Genomic DNA, 15,113 nt, shown 5'->3' with positions numbered 1-15,113 from the left:
TGTTAAAATTACATACTGCACATGTGATTCTTTGTTTCACTTCAACTTTAAGCATCTTTGAAACAATCTAGACTCTCCCTTCCTTTTCCTGTAAAAAGCCTTGAGTTTGTTTACAGCCAGATAGTCTTTTTATATACTTTAATACTTTCCTCACATGAAGAAAACAGTAAATAGTACTAAAAATACTGATTTTTCTTAAGTCTTCAAAGCCTTCTCTTGTCCTTTTCTTGAAGAGGATTTACAAATTAATATTGTTCCTGTTTTGTTTAGTTGCTTGGTTAGTTTTAAGTGAAAGTATTTTTTTCACTCCTCATCCCAAATAACATGAAACTATCACTAATACTTCTTTTAGTTTCCAAAATTTCCTAGGCATACACAAGAACTTTAACATTAATAATGTGCCATACATACTCATCTGATTCCTGGTTTTTAAAAGTAGTAACAGTCTGACCTGGAAGCCAACGACCTGTGGAGCAATATGGCTAACTCTTATTGACTACTGTGACAGGTGTTTTACCCATCATTTTCCATCTGTGAGAAAGACACACTACAGTGGTAAGAAACACAAGAAAATGTGTATGACAGCCCTCATGATGCTTGTGGGACCTGCTCCTGTAATGAAGCCACCCATGAGAGGCCACATGTCCATGGTGCCTTTCCCCCTACCTGCCCTGTGATGATGCACACACAGACAGACACAAAGGGAAATCAGCTCAGTTGGAGAACATGATTCATCATCATTCACATCAATTTAAAACGTTCAAAATAGAGCCTGATGACATGCATTCACTCATTTATTTATTTGCTTTTTAAAAAGGCTGTTTCTCTGTTACAAGGCTCTGGCTGTCCTGGAATTCACTGTGCTTACCAAGCTGGCCTTGAACTCCGAGATCTGCCTGCCTCCCTCATGCCTGGAGTAAAGCAGTGTACCACCACACATGCATTTAATGATCACAGACAACGCCAGCACTTGTGAGGCATAGGCATGCAGGTCTGAGTTTTGAGGCCAGCCTGGTCTACTTGGTGCGTTCCAGGACTGCCAGGGCTACATAATAGTAAGATGCCATCTCACAATATAATTAAAAAAACAAAACACAAAACCTTCCAAAAATAGACATTTATATCAGAAATGAAAAATGGGGCCCGAGAGTGACAGACCAGGCAGGCATGGAGTCAGGGAGATGAAGTAGGCAGATGAAGGATAATGGTAAGGAGGATAGCAAGACGGTACAGCAGGGAAAGCCTTGTAACACCTAGTTGACTTCTGACCTCCTCATGTACCGCCCATACAACCAAAGTTAAAAGGGGGTGCACCTGTTCATGTGTGCAGGCAAAGGGAAAGCAGGGCCAGGAGGCACAGCTTTACAATCCTTGTGAAAGTTAAAGCAGGAAGAGCACAATTTCAAGCCAGCCCGTACACCTGAAGAGCATCTCAAAAATAAAACTGAAATAAACTAAGTAATAAAAAGGCAGTTCAAGGACCTGTAGAATGCGCTAAAGCCCTTGGTTTAATCCTCAATAGCGTACATAAAAAATTGGCCGAGTAGTTATTCTCAACCTGGGGGTGGAGACGCCTTTGGGAGTTCCAATCAGATGGCCTACATATCAGATATTTACATTATAAATTATAACAGCAGCAAAATTAATTATGAAGTAGCAATGAGAATCACTTTGTGGTTGGGGGTTACAGCATGAACTGCATTAAAGGGTCCCAGCATTAGGAAGGTTGAGAACCCATGGTCAAGAAACAATGGTTGCTATATAGAGATGTCGAACAAAATACCGATACTGGATTTTAATCTTCAGCGCCTTTCCACTAGTTAAAGGTGGATAATTACAGGGAATAATGCTCTAAAATGCTTGCCTGTCCGTGTTTGCATGAGAACATTTCCCAATTCACAAGGGTGAGTTTATTTTTAGAAAGCAAATGAAAAACAATCACCTCAGATTCTCTCCTGTTATAATCTCCAAGACCAACCTTTTTTAAAACACCCAACCATTGGAAAATGCTCCAACATTGCTGGTTTAGTAACTTCACTATTAAACACTTCAAGTTCCCCAATACCATAAAGGCCGAAACTACCGTTTCACAGATTGTTCTCAGAGACAATCATGCGAAACCCGAGGATCCCTCACTAGCGGAATGCAGGTCACTGTGACAGGGCAAACGACTCTGCGTGTCAAAGGTGCGCTCACTTTCCGCCGACGGGGCGTTTCTTTCCTGGACTCCTCTCCAGCGCGGGGCCGTGGGTCAATTTCACAACGTGCGTGCGTTTGGCATTCACCTCTCAGCACCAACTTCTGTCTGGATCCCGGAAGGTCACTGTGGCACCCTGCGTCCTGGCCCCTCACTCGCCCTCCCCTCGAAGGACAGGATGCGTGGGGGTCAAGCGGGGCTGCGCACCCTCAGGTCTTCCCTCCCCACCTAGCCGCACCCCACTGGCCTGAACGCCGGGTCGGGGTCTCCGCGGTCAGTCCCCGAGGAGTCCCACGCTTCCGCCCCACCCCAGCGCTGGCGAGAAGCGGCCTCCGGGGAGGCTCCCCCCCGCCGGGCTCACGCGACCCCGTCCCGCGGGGCCCCCGCCCGCGCCCGCCGCGACCCCCGCCGCCTCACCTCACGCGACCCCGCCACCTCACGGCTAAAATTAGAGCCGGCGAGCGGCGCGCTCACGTGCGCGCGGCCGGGCGGGGCGGGGGCCGGGCTGCGTGAGTCACCGGCCCCGCCCCCCGCGGGGACGCAATGACGTCAGGCGCGTTCCCGGGGGCTGACGTCAGCGCGCCGCCCCGCGGCGGCGAGAGAAGGTTCCAGGGCCCGCCGTCTTAAAGGGGCCGCCGCGCGCAGGCCGCCGCAGGCACACGCGACCCGTCACACACGAGGCCCCCTTCCCGCCCGGCTGCCCCACACGGCGGTGCCGAGGCGGGCCGGGCCCGGCCGTGCAGTCCACCCGGGGCTGACACCGGGCTGGCCCGGGCAGAGCTGCCCCAGGCAGGCCTTGCGCCTCTGGCCTGCGGAAGGAGAGCCCAGCAGGGCGGCGGCAGCTGGCGCCTCCGCCCTCACCACACCATCCCCAACACCACAGCCTGGCTTCCCGCTGCGCCTCCCGGGCCACGGAAACCCCTAGCACAGTTGCAGGGGCCAGAGAGTGGGCTCGGCAGGCAGGGGTGCTCAACCAGGCCCGGGAGGACTGGGGAACGCGCGCTCAGAAGCCAGGCCTTCCCTCAGCCTCCCTGCCGCGTGCCTACCTCCTGCCCTCGCTTCTGCGTTGCTGTTTGGCCCAAATGCCTGCAGTCTGTGCCCAGACACCTTTGTGCCCCCGGGGGGATGGAGGCGGCCTCGTGTGCCGCCCGGGGACAGTCCTTCATGAGGCCCAGGGGAGGCCTCTGCCTGGGTCTTGTGGCATGTCGCGCGCGGCTGGGATTCTAAGTCAGCACATCACAGAGGCACCTGTTCATCCATGCCTATTGCGGCAGTTTACTCACAGGCCGGGTTAGGGGATCGGCCCCCGTGTCAGTGGACGGGTAAATGGTTACAGAACTCGTGTTCTATCTGTACAGTGGGTTTTTCTTCTGTTGACGTGTGTGGGTGGGTATGGGACCTCCACCGCGTGTGCGGATCTGAGGACACTCGGGTCTTCCCTTGCTCACGCAGGTTGTAGGGACCGAACTTGGTCCTCAGGGCTCTCGGGCACCCTTACCTGCTGAGCCGCCTTTAGGCCCCTACAGTGGCGTTTTGTTAGGCAAAGAATGGCAGCTGCTGTGGGAAAGTGGAAGGAGTCGGAGTCGCTATTTTAAGTGACCTCAGGCACACACTGGAAAGCCTAGCATGTGTTCTGTCGTATGTGGGCTCTGTATTTAAATCTGTATACATGTGTATGCACGTGTATCTGTACACGTGCGCATCTGTATACATCTGTACACACGTGTGGCGCAGAAGTCGAAAGGAACGTCTGGGGGCTGCAGACATGGCTCAGCAGTTCCGCGAGAGGACTGTCCTGTAGAGGACCCGAGTTCAATTCCTAGCACGTTCAGCTCCGTGCAGCTGTCAGTAACCCCAGCTCCCGGGACCCAGCACCTCTGGCCTGTGCACACACTGCACTCGTGCACAAGCTCACACAGACACACAAACACATAACTAAAATAAACCTTTAGAACAAAGAGGGAGGGGCTCGGGAAGAGGGGAGTAAAGAAGGAAGGAGGAAGGAAGGAAGGAAGGAAGGAAGGAAGGAAGGAAGGAGGGAGGGAGGGAGGGAGGGAAGGAAGGAGGGAGGGAGGGAAGGAAGGAAGGAATGGGGAGGCCAGGGAGCGGTGTGAGGGCTGAGGGGGTAGCGAAAGAGGAGAGTAAGAAGAAAGGAGGACGTCTGCATGAACATGACACAAGCAGAGCTATTTCTTTGCATACCAATGCAAGAAAATAACTAATAGATGGGGGTGGGCATCAGAAAAGAACTTACAAAAAGAAAAGACCCAGGTTGGACAATGGGCACAGATGTGCCTGCAAGCTGTAGTAGGTCAGACATGTGACACGTGGACATGGCACTGCAGACATGTCTCTAGGGTTGCCAGCCCCCATCTCCCCTCTGCCTCCCCAGCTTCCAGAGAGGGGACCGGCTGAGTCTCATGGAGGGACACTGTGAGGTCCGCTGCTGTTTTTAACTCTGCAGTAACCAGGACCCGGTGTGTCATTGCAGCGTTTCACTTTCTGAGCTGCCCGTTTTCACCCCCCACCCCAGGAGCCCCAGCAAATGTCAGCACGAGTCATAAACACACTAACGTGGCAGGATTGTGGTCCCCGGCAGACAGCCTGGGCGAGCAAGGAGCAGGAGCCCTTGGATCATTCCCAACCGTGCCGGTGACTCATTTGCTGCCACTGGAGGCCGGGGGCAGGGGACACACGCTCTCACGGGAGGGGAAAGTGGTCCAGGGGCTGGAAGTCTCCAGCACCGCCTGCATCCTGGCGAGGAGACGCTCAGAGGGTCCTGTCTGAGCCTGACTCCGTGGAGATTCCCGTGGTGTGCTGGCGAGCCATGAGCCCTGTCTCCCTGAGTATGCTGGTCTCAGACAGAGTTCATAGACAGCTGGCCACTGTCCTTCGTGCCTTCCTTCTCACAGCTCGGAAGTGTGCCCTACTTTTCCCTACCTCTCCCGTGTGACATCTGCACCCCTGGGAGTTTATCTGAAATGGTCCTTACTTCTGCTGCAGCCTGTCCACTCCTTTCAGGCGTGAAGTCGCCTTTTATGTAAAAGCTTAGGTCTTGAACTGAAGGAAAAGGATTTGCTACAATAATAGCAACAGTGACTTTCTGCTCAGAACTGTTCCATAGAAAGTACAGTTACAATTTGATAAGTTACTTGTGGTTGTCTCTGAGGTCAGAGGACAACCTGCAGAAGTCACTTCTGTCCTTGCACCATCCCCATCCCGGGGCCTGCTCTCAGGGCAGCAAGCTCAGAGGCGAACGTGAACACTGAGCTATCTCACTGGCCCAGTCAGCACTCACAGGCTTCTTCTTTATTCGCTGCCCATGCCCATCCTCATTTCCAAACAGGAATCAATGAGGGAAGGAATCAATGTCAGGCCTCGAACGCCTCACCGTCTCAGGTCACCTATGGGAGATGTGTGTCTTAGCTAGGTCAGTTTTTATCGTCAACTTGACACAACCCAGCACCAACTGGAATTCGGGGACCTCAAGTGAGGAATTGTCCTGATCTGTGATTGGTATGGGAGCGCCCAGGCCACAGGGGTGGCGCCGTGCCCAATCAGCTGGGCCTGGACTGTACGAGAACGGTTCTGCTTCAAGTGGACCCCGTGACACAAGTTTTCTTTCTTACACTCTGGAGTCCAGAGCGTCCATGTCCGAGGTGCAGGAGGCCAGGTCCCTGGGGCACGCCGCCTTCCTGTGGCCCACCTGACTTCTGTTGGTGTATGTCCGTGGGAGTCGGGCTGTCTGTGTCCTCTCTTTTTCTCTGGAAGCTAACCCCATCTGCAGGGGTTAGCTCTGACCCTCCTGCCCTAACCTACTCATCACCTCCCGAAGGGTTTGCTTCAACTTGATCTGTGGCTCTCATTTGTAGTTCCAGTACTGAAGAGGCTGAGGCAGGAGGATTGCAGTGAGTTTCGAGTCATCCTGGCCTATTTGGGAGACCCTGGCAGTACAGACATACCCATGCCTCTCACCCTGCTGCACTGGGCTGCAGCTTTAGCCCCAGTTTTCTTTATTGGAGTGTCAAGATCCAAGACAGTCTCACCATCTAGCTCAGGGTGGCCTGGACCTCACAATCCTCCTGCCCCAGCCTCCCGCATGTTGGGATGGGCAGCAGTGATGCTCATTGAGCTTCTGCATGCTCAGTGAGCACTGAGTGAGGGGCGGGTGGCAGAAGGGAGAAGCAAAGCCCTGTGGTGACTGGGCCCAAATCACAGGGATTCCTGGGGTGTGCGGATGGACAGATAGATAACACAGTGACCAGAGGAAGAAGGGAACAGTGTGAGTGTGAGTGTGTGTGCACTTGTGTATGTGTGTGCTCGGGTGTGTGTGAGTGTGTATGTGAGAGAGAGACAGACACAAAGAGACACACACAGAGAGAGCCAGAGAGAATGAGAGAGAACGAGTGAGAGAGAGAGAGCACTGTCCCACATCAGCCTGATACTCCCTCCTGGCAGTTGCACTGCTTCCCCAGCTGCTGAAGCGAGCAGAGAGGTACTAGGAAGGGCACGCCCGTGGGCAGGTGCTGTGGGCAGGCGGGAATGAGGAGGTAGGAACAGGGTCCAGAAGCAGAATTTGAGGCCCTGTGGCGTCTGTTTTCAGTAACAGTCACACCAGAGGGAAGAGGTCCTTGGGTGGGGAAGTTGCTTGTTTGCATTGTTTGGTTTGTTTGTGACAAACAGCCTCCATCTGTACCCAGGCTGAGATGTAGCTCATGGAAATCCTCCTGTCTCAGCTCCCTGAATGCTAAGATTGCAGGTGTGGGTCACTGTGCTCAACTCAGAATCCCATCCTCCTGTAGATAAAGGAACAAATGGTAATCCAGGCACTAGACTATTGTTCAGCATTTTTGAAGGAGAGACAAGCTCTGCGAAGAGGTGGTGGGAACTAGGGTGTGTCTTGGTGAGTGAAGCCAGTTCCGCTCCCAACTGGGTGACATTCCAGGAAAGGGCAAAGACAGTGAAAACACGAGGGGCAGCTAGGGGCTGAGGTGGGGCAGTCAGAGCACGGAGCTATTCTTTTCCTCTTTTATTATTATTATTATTCTTTTTAGAAAGAGGGTTTCGTGTAGCCCAGGTTGGCCTCAAGCTCGATATACATAGCCAAGGATGGCCTTGAACTTCTGCTTTCCTGGCTCTACTCCTGAGCACTGGGACAATGTGTGTGTCCAGAGCACAATGAGATGGGTGTCACAATGAGTGCCAGTGTCACGGGGATAGCTAAGCCAGGTGTGGCGGTCCATCTGTAGTCCCAGCACTCTGATGGTTGAGGCTGGAGGCCTGCTCTGCTTTGGGTTCTAGTCTAGCCGCAACTACATAGTGATGTCATATACAGCCTGGGCTACAGAGCAAGACTTTCTCTCGCTCACACGCACAGTTTTAACTCAAGTTTGCAGAATGTGCACACCATCAGGAGTGGGCTGCTGCTGATGCTTCCACTGAGGAGTGCAGTAAGAATGGTTGTGCCCTGTGTGGGGACAGGGGGCCTGTGAGGAACCCCTAGACCATCTGACTTATTTGTACAGAAAAAGGAAAGTGTAAACTGCTCTACAAATTAAGTCTACTAAAAACCAAGCAGAGCCAGGCCCCCACTGGCCCGGCTGCAGAGCTCAGCGCCCTCTGAGTAGCACAGATGTGGACTGAAACCCGAGCCCCAGCCTGTCAGCCTGTAACCTTGGGAAAGTCACTCAACGCTCCAGTCTCAGTTTCTCCAGCTCTGCTGCCAGCGTCCTGGCGTCCTCAGACGTCTGAAACCAAGAGCAGGCCTTCACAGAGAGTCTGCCTCTGCCCCTGACATGTGTACAGCTCCTCTTCCTGGCTTGTGCTAGCACTCACTCTGGCAACTTTACACTCAGCCCAGGGGAAGATGGCCGTCGGGGGCAAAGACGCTTGGGGAGGAATCCCGCACGTGGCAGTGCTTCATCCGCAGATGCCTAGGGTGCAGCCACTTGAGCCCCGGTCGCCCCTCACTCAGCTTCTCCCTTCGAAAGGTCAGGATGACAGGGGTCACCATATTTAGACCATGGCTCGCAAGGAAGCTCTGGTGGGTTAGTCAGCTAAGGTATGACATCACACTGCTGTTCAATAGACTAACAGCTGTTACTTGCTTTGGGGGGCAGGGGAGGGGTCAGCCCTGGACAACCAATCCTGCCTTGAGGATAAATTAGGTAGAACCAGACCGGTCAAGAGTGGGGAAGAGAGACTCCTCTAAACAGGCTCTCCTACAGGATCCCAAGGATTCCCAGCACCTCACCCCAAATTGTGAGTCCCTATTTGTCTTTTGGGGAACCAGTGGGAGAAGAAACATTGAGGAATCTTGTGGCTGGAGCATGCCCTCCATGGCCAGGCTGAGTGGGTGCCACCCTGAAGATGGTGGCGAGTGTGAAGTTCTGTGAACCAATCATATAGCAGCCACATGGCATGGTGGTCTGCAGAAGGAGGCCGGGGGTGGGGGGCTCTGCAGAAGGAGGCCCGGGGAGAGGGGACCGCAGAATTCCCAGGCCCGGGGAGGCTCTGCCTGCCTTCACAGGTTCCCCAACGAGGCCGGGCGGCTCAGCCTCATGAGAGGCAAAGCTGGGGTTCCACCTGGGATGCTGATAACTCAGCTCGCCCTGGGAGACCCCAGGTGAGGTTTGGCTGTGCCAGTTATCCCCGTGTGCTGTCCTGACACTCCTTATTCTCGTGGGCTCTCCTGCTTCCGGAGTTCCAGATACTTTGGGGAAAGTCCATTCTGCCAGCAGCCACACTGCACTAAGTCCAGAGTGAGCGCTGAGACTCCCGCGTGGAAGACTGGAGGAGGGCGGGGAGGGCACATGTCTGGAAGCCGTTTGCGGCCAGCATGTCTGTGCGGCTGGGGGCAGGTCGTTGTCCCCTCCCTTTCTATTCTGTCTCTACCTCCGGTGCCGAGATGTGCACCCGGCGCCTTCCTCCAGTCTGGCTCTCTCCAGTTCTTTCAGTCTGAATCCAGCTGTTAGTTCTGGCCAGAGCAGAGAGCGCGGGCTGGAGTGCTCTGCTGCTTGCTGTGCAGCTGCGGCCGGGCCTTCTCTGAGCCGTTCCCCTGCTTAGAACATCTGGTTGGAAGGAGACCTCGCCGAGAGGAAGCAGCTGAGAGCGTTTCCTGAGGCAGCGGGAAATGTGTTAGTGGGTTTGGCAGGGATGCCAGTTAAGGCTGCTAGGATGGCCGGATTACTGAGGGTGGGCTGAGCAGCGCTAGAGCCAGGAGGGTCATGGCCAGCCAGGCGGTGGGCGCTTCCTTCTGGTCCAGCCCTCCCGGCTCCTGTTTCTCCCACAGAAGCTGAAGGCGAGAGGACAGGTTAGACATCATGCCCAGAATAGCCTGGAAAGCGGCCGCCTGCTGTGCGTGGTACCCGAATGGGTACATGGCTGAAGAAGCTGGCCAGGCGTGAAGGCCCCTCAGTCAGGAGTGGCCCCTCAAGTCTTAGCGGCCCCCAGACGATGGTGCCGAGCAGCTGCTCGGGAGCTCTAGCCACAGGCGTGGACACACTGGAGGGAGCGGTGGACATCCGGACCGGGGTCTGGTCCCCGCCCGCCCCGGGACAGTCAGCCGCCCTGTAGGGACGCCGCACGCGGGTCCCTTCGCCCCAGGGCCGCGCGCCCCGGACTCGTCCTCCCCAGAGCCGGCCCTCCCGCTAGGGCTCTGCCGCTCTCCCGTCTTGGGCAGCGACTGGCAGCCCCCTGAGGCTGTTCTTGGAGCCGCCGGTGACTTCACTTCCCGCCCGGCAGGGGTGGGTGCAGCTGGGTTCTCCTGGCCCCGAAACCCGGGTGCTGCGGCTGGAGGCTGGGGACGTGCCCGGGAGGAGCTCGGCTGCCCAGCAGCTGACTCATCCGGCGCTAACAGAATTACGGCGGTTTGCGAACTATGAGTAATGCCGGGTGCTGGAGAAGGTTCGAGGATGCTCACTGGGCATCCCAGCTACTGCCCGCCGCTGAGCCCAGCCAAGGGCCAGGAAAGCGCCCTGGGGTTCCAGGGCTAGGCGGGCGCCGCGCACGGGGCTCCGAGGACCCAGCCCACTGCTGCCTCTGCTGTTTAAACGGGGGAAAATCTTTACAACCTGATTTTTCATTATCCAGTTTTAGGAAAAGATGTGCTTCAAGTCTTCGGGGATTAGCTGGGACTAGCGGCTCACAGCTGTAATCTTAGCGTTTCAGAGGCTGAGGCAGGAGAATTGCTGTGAGTTCCAGGCCAACCTGGGCTATGTAATGAGATCCTCCCCCCCCATATATATACATATAATTAAATTTTAACAAGCTGGGCATGTGGTGCACACCTTTAATCCCAGCACTCAGGGAGGCAGGAGCAGGCGGATCACTGTGAGAGGCCAGCCTGGTCTACAAAGCAAGTCCAGGACAGCCAAGGCTACACAGAGAAACCCAGTTTCGAAAAACAAAACAAAAACCAACCAAACAAAAAAGTTAATGCTGTCAAAGAAGTTGCAAGCATTAAGCATTTTAATTGGAAAATAGCCACTTAGTTCTACATACAAGGAAGGGTTTTTAAGTTTTAATGTCATGGGATCACAGCTATGGCTTTTTATAAAAATCGTTCTATGACAGGTTAGCTATCCAATTTTTATTTTATTCTTAAATCTTTATTGCACTTTATTTTGAGACAGGGTCTTGAATTGTCACCCAGGCTGGCCTCGAATTTGCCCTCTGAGTTCCACTTCTCCCTGTGAGCCACCACACCGAAATAGCTCTTGGTCTGAAAAACGCAGTAACCGCGTTCTAGGACACCGGTTTTAAGGCTGCAGAAGAGCCCTCCTGGGCTCAGGGTCTTTGCACAGTGACTCGCTTGCCTCGTTCCCTGTGGCAAGCGCCCGGGCAGGCGCTGTGAGGTTCACGGGATTCCATACAGACTGCGCAGACCCTCCGGAAACCAGACCTCTGGGCGGGGCCTTCTGCCACAAATCAGGCTCAATTGGTCGTATTTTTGTGTTCTGCTTTTACAGGGAAGCGAACACATTTCAAATATAAATCAGAGAGCATGAATCAGAGCCTGCCTTGGGGATGTGTTTAATTCCAATTTCGGTAAATACACAGAAATGCCCCGTCTGTTGACAAGCTTTATCTTCTGTGTATATATTTTATATTTAATCTTTACGCATATGCCATTGTCTGCCCGAACATTTGTAGAATTTAGAATTGTTACATATATAGAAATACATACACAAATACTTCCATGTCTAATATTTTTAACATATCATAATATCCTGGCTTGCTATTTACATTTTAATTATTGGTTCTCTTCATGTATTTGGGCTAATAGATTTAAATGGACTATATGTGCATCATATAAAATATTTGTGTGTATAACACATAAAATATAATAAAGTACATTAAGGCATACTTAACATTTTTAAACTTAAGAGGTTTTTGGTTGAATTTATGAGACAGGATCTTATGTAGCTCATACTGGCCTTCAATTTGACATGTGTTAAATTTCTGATCCTCCTACCTCCATCTCCAAAATTCTAGAATTTTAGGCAGTTTCTGGGTAGCTCCTGCTGACCTCAAACTCAAACCTGAAACTCCTGCTTCAACCTTCCAACACCTGGGATTGCACGATTCATCCACTATCCAGGCTCTTAAGATTTTAATAACTAAATATTTCCCTTTGATAAATGGCTTTTTTATCAAGAGCTTTGAAAATTATTTCATATTTTATTCTAACATCAAGACTTTGGAGGTGAATTTTATATATTTTATGTATGTCTGTGAAACAGACAGCTTTTAAGTGGATCACTGGGTGAGCCTGGTCAAATGCCAGACCATTATTCTTCTCAAGACATACACATTTGAAGAGTATGAGTTTCTTTTGTTTCCTTTTTTTTTAATTTTATTTATTTATTTATTTATTTATTTATTTATTTATTTATTTATTTTTTTGGTGACAGTGTCTTTCTAGGTAGCCCAAACCAGCCTCCAGTTTGTAGCAATCCTCCTGCTTCAGCCTTCTGAGTGCTGGGATTGTAGGCCAGCAAAGACAAAACCCAGTTCACATATCTTTTAATATAGTTTTTAAGTGTGCCTTTTGACAGGCAGACTACAGATTATGTAATGATGTCTAAGAAAGCTGATTCAGGACTAGGGAGGCCAGCTGCGCCCAGGAAGCTCTGAGGAGGGCCTCTCTTCAGAGGCTGCTCTGACTCTAGTTGCCCCTGCTGGACAGGCAGCCTGTTTTAGACCTTTATCAGCACACCTGAGCCTGCGCCCAGCATGGAGCTTTTGAAGCATGTGTTGGCGTGCTCTGGATTTTGTTGCCATGATTAAGTTTTGGCCCTCTAAGCCTCTAGCCCTCTACTGCGGGACTGTGTGCGCTCAGTTGGGCACCATGACGAACCAAACAGTAGTGAACATTCTTGCGAACAGCCTTTGGTATGGGCGTGGGCTTTCACTTACCTGTGGACACACCTAAGTCTTGAGTTGCCACAGAAGAGCTCAACGTTTAGCTTTATCTGAAACAGCAGGGGTTTCCCCAAGGTGACTGCCATCTTACACTCTCACCAACACTCAGGTTGCTCCGCATCCTTGTCAGAATTTGGTATTGTCAGTTTTTGTATTATAGTTATTTTGTCGTGTACCATTGTAGCTTATTGTAGTTTTATTTTTTGTTAATTAGTTATTGATCATTTTCATATGCTTCTAGGGTTTTGTCCATTTTATTTTAATGTCTTTAATGCAGTTACATCTACTTACACTAGCTTATCTGGCTGAAAGTATTTTGACTATAATTAGTGGTACATTTAATTTTTTTCTAAATCTATGCCTGACTTGTGCTGCTTCTTTTCCATAAACTGTCATATGAGGTGGAGAGCGTCTGTTTTCTGGCCCCGATGTACTCATCTGTACTGTGTCACCAACACCAGCCCCTAAGGGAGTTAGTAATGCAGCCCTCTGTTCCATGTTCAACACTCTCACTGTTTGTATTAACTTCCTGTCAGTGAGGGACAGGCACTCTCACATTCCCAAAATAATCCTGTTGTGATTTCCAGTGGTCACTGTCAAAGGAACCTGAAAAACATTGACACCATTGCCAAATATTTTAATGTTCAAATCTTCTGTATTTTCCAGTAACATTCTAGAGTTGCCTTTACCTGAGTCCATCGCATTTTTTCTCTCTTTCCTTCCTTCCTTTCTTCCTTCCTTCCTCTCTCTCTTTCTCTCTCTCTCTCCTTTCTAAGACAGGGTTTCTCTGTGTAGCTCTAGCTGCCCTGGATCTGTCTCTAGACACCAGGCTGGCCTTACACTCGCAGAGATCTGTCTGCATCTGTCTCTGAGTGCTGGGACTAAAGGCATGTACCACCACCACATGGCTCGAGTCCACTGCATTTTCATGAAGGATGTTCTAAGACATTTTATAGACATCTCTGATGTCATTACTGTTGACTTTTGCTATGGCAATTTGGCCTTTCTTAAAATCACATTTTATTATTACAGAATAATTAGTAATAAACCACATTTTCCCAATGAATAGTATTTTCAAATAGAAAAACTACGGTGGCACACAACTTTAATCCCAGCACTCAAGAGGCAGAAGCACGAGGATCTCCAAACTCATCAAAGCCAGCTTAGTCGTACTGAGTTCCAGGACAACCCAAGTTACAGAGAGAGACCCCTGTGTAAACAAAACAAGAACCAAAACCAGTATGCACACACACAGAGAGAAAGAAAGAACAAATGAAAGGAAGAAAAACAGAGATTTTTATATAATAGGTCTATTAGATTTTAATATAAAAAGTAAAATTTAAAAATAATTTTCTTTAAAACTATTTGGTATTTTAATTATTTCTGTGGTTTTTTTTTAAGATTTGTGGTTTTCTAGAGGTCTCATGTGTCAATTGTAATGATTTTGAGTTGGATTATTTCTTTTAGTTTCCACAAATTTAATAATAACATTTAATACTTTTTTTTTTTTAGAAATGTTCCGTTTCCTTGGTCAGAAATTCAAGATTAAGGTTAAGCAGAAATGGGCATTAACAGCAGCATGCATTTGTTTCAGTTTTACTGGCGGTGCCCTGGCACTTCATTTTAAGGGGATGATCCTGAGTGCTTCAAGCACGTAGTAATTTTCAAATAAATGCCAGCAACAGAATTCTCTGTGTGTGGAGAATATTGTCTTTGTCTGGTGGTGTTCTTGTGGTGCTGAGCACTGAACCCAGGGCTCTGGGTGAGCCAAGACAGTGGTCTCTTCTAAACCTCCTTCCCATGACCTCCTCAGACCACACAGGACACAGACTCAAACATCCAGAGTTGAAATACCGGTTTATTATTATTATTATTATTGACATTTTGTTATCTGTTTCAATTTCTTCCCTTATATTTATAATTTGGCAACCCTTTTTCTTCAGGGTACTATATTGGGATTGCCTTTGTAACACAAATTATAGATATGTATTTCATATTTTCCAATGTTTTGAAATAATCATACATGAGAAGTAGTGATTCAGTTTTCTAAGAGTTTTCTCCTATGATGTTTAGGTCTGCATGCTTCTCTAGACAAATCCTTCTCTCTCTACTCTTTCAGTTTCTTTGGTTGTAAGTGGTGCATTAACACTTATATTTCTAATTTAACAAGGTAGATATTTCTAGGCTATTCATTTCCTTTTTCAATTTTATAACATAGTATTGCAAAGTATTGTCTTACATTTGGGATATTACCTTTTTTGGTGGTGAATTTATTCTTCTTTCTACTTGTAATTTTATTATGTACAGGTTTTTTATTTTCTTATTTAGTTCTGTTTCATTGCCTGTTTTAAAATATAGCCCTTAGATTAATCCTATAAAATATCCTGGTTTCAGCTTGGGTTTTCCTCTTTTCTGTGTTCCTGATTCCTTGGACATTTTGTTGTTTCTGTGTTTGTTAGAGTTGAATGCTTTCACTTTTGTTTTTCTTGAA

At 49.8% G+C, this 15,113-nt stretch overlaps 1 long non-coding RNA gene across 5 annotated transcripts in view; it reads right to left on the bottom strand.

Moving 5' to 3' along the window:
• LOC132646430 (uncharacterized) overlaps positions 1-2,608 on the bottom strand; it is a 36,494-nt gene extending 33,886 nt beyond the window's left edge. For all 5 annotated transcript variants that reach the window (XR_009584696.1, XR_009584695.1, XR_009584697.1 and 2 more), the window contains exon 1: positions 2,197-2,608. This is a non-coding gene — a long non-coding RNA (uncharacterized LOC132646430). The remainder of the gene's footprint in view (positions 1-2,196) is intronic.
• Between the last annotated feature and the right edge of the window lie 12,505 nt (positions 2,609-15,113).

This window comes from Meriones unguiculatus, chromosome 11 (assembly GCF_030254825.1).
Source record: "Meriones unguiculatus strain TT.TT164.6M chromosome 11, Bangor_MerUng_6.1, whole genome shotgun sequence".
NCBI classification, from domain to species: Eukaryota; Metazoa; Chordata; class Mammalia; order Rodentia; family Muridae; genus Meriones; species Meriones unguiculatus.
Note: the sequence above shows the minus strand (reverse complement) of the source record. Positions and strands in the feature narration are given on the sequence as shown.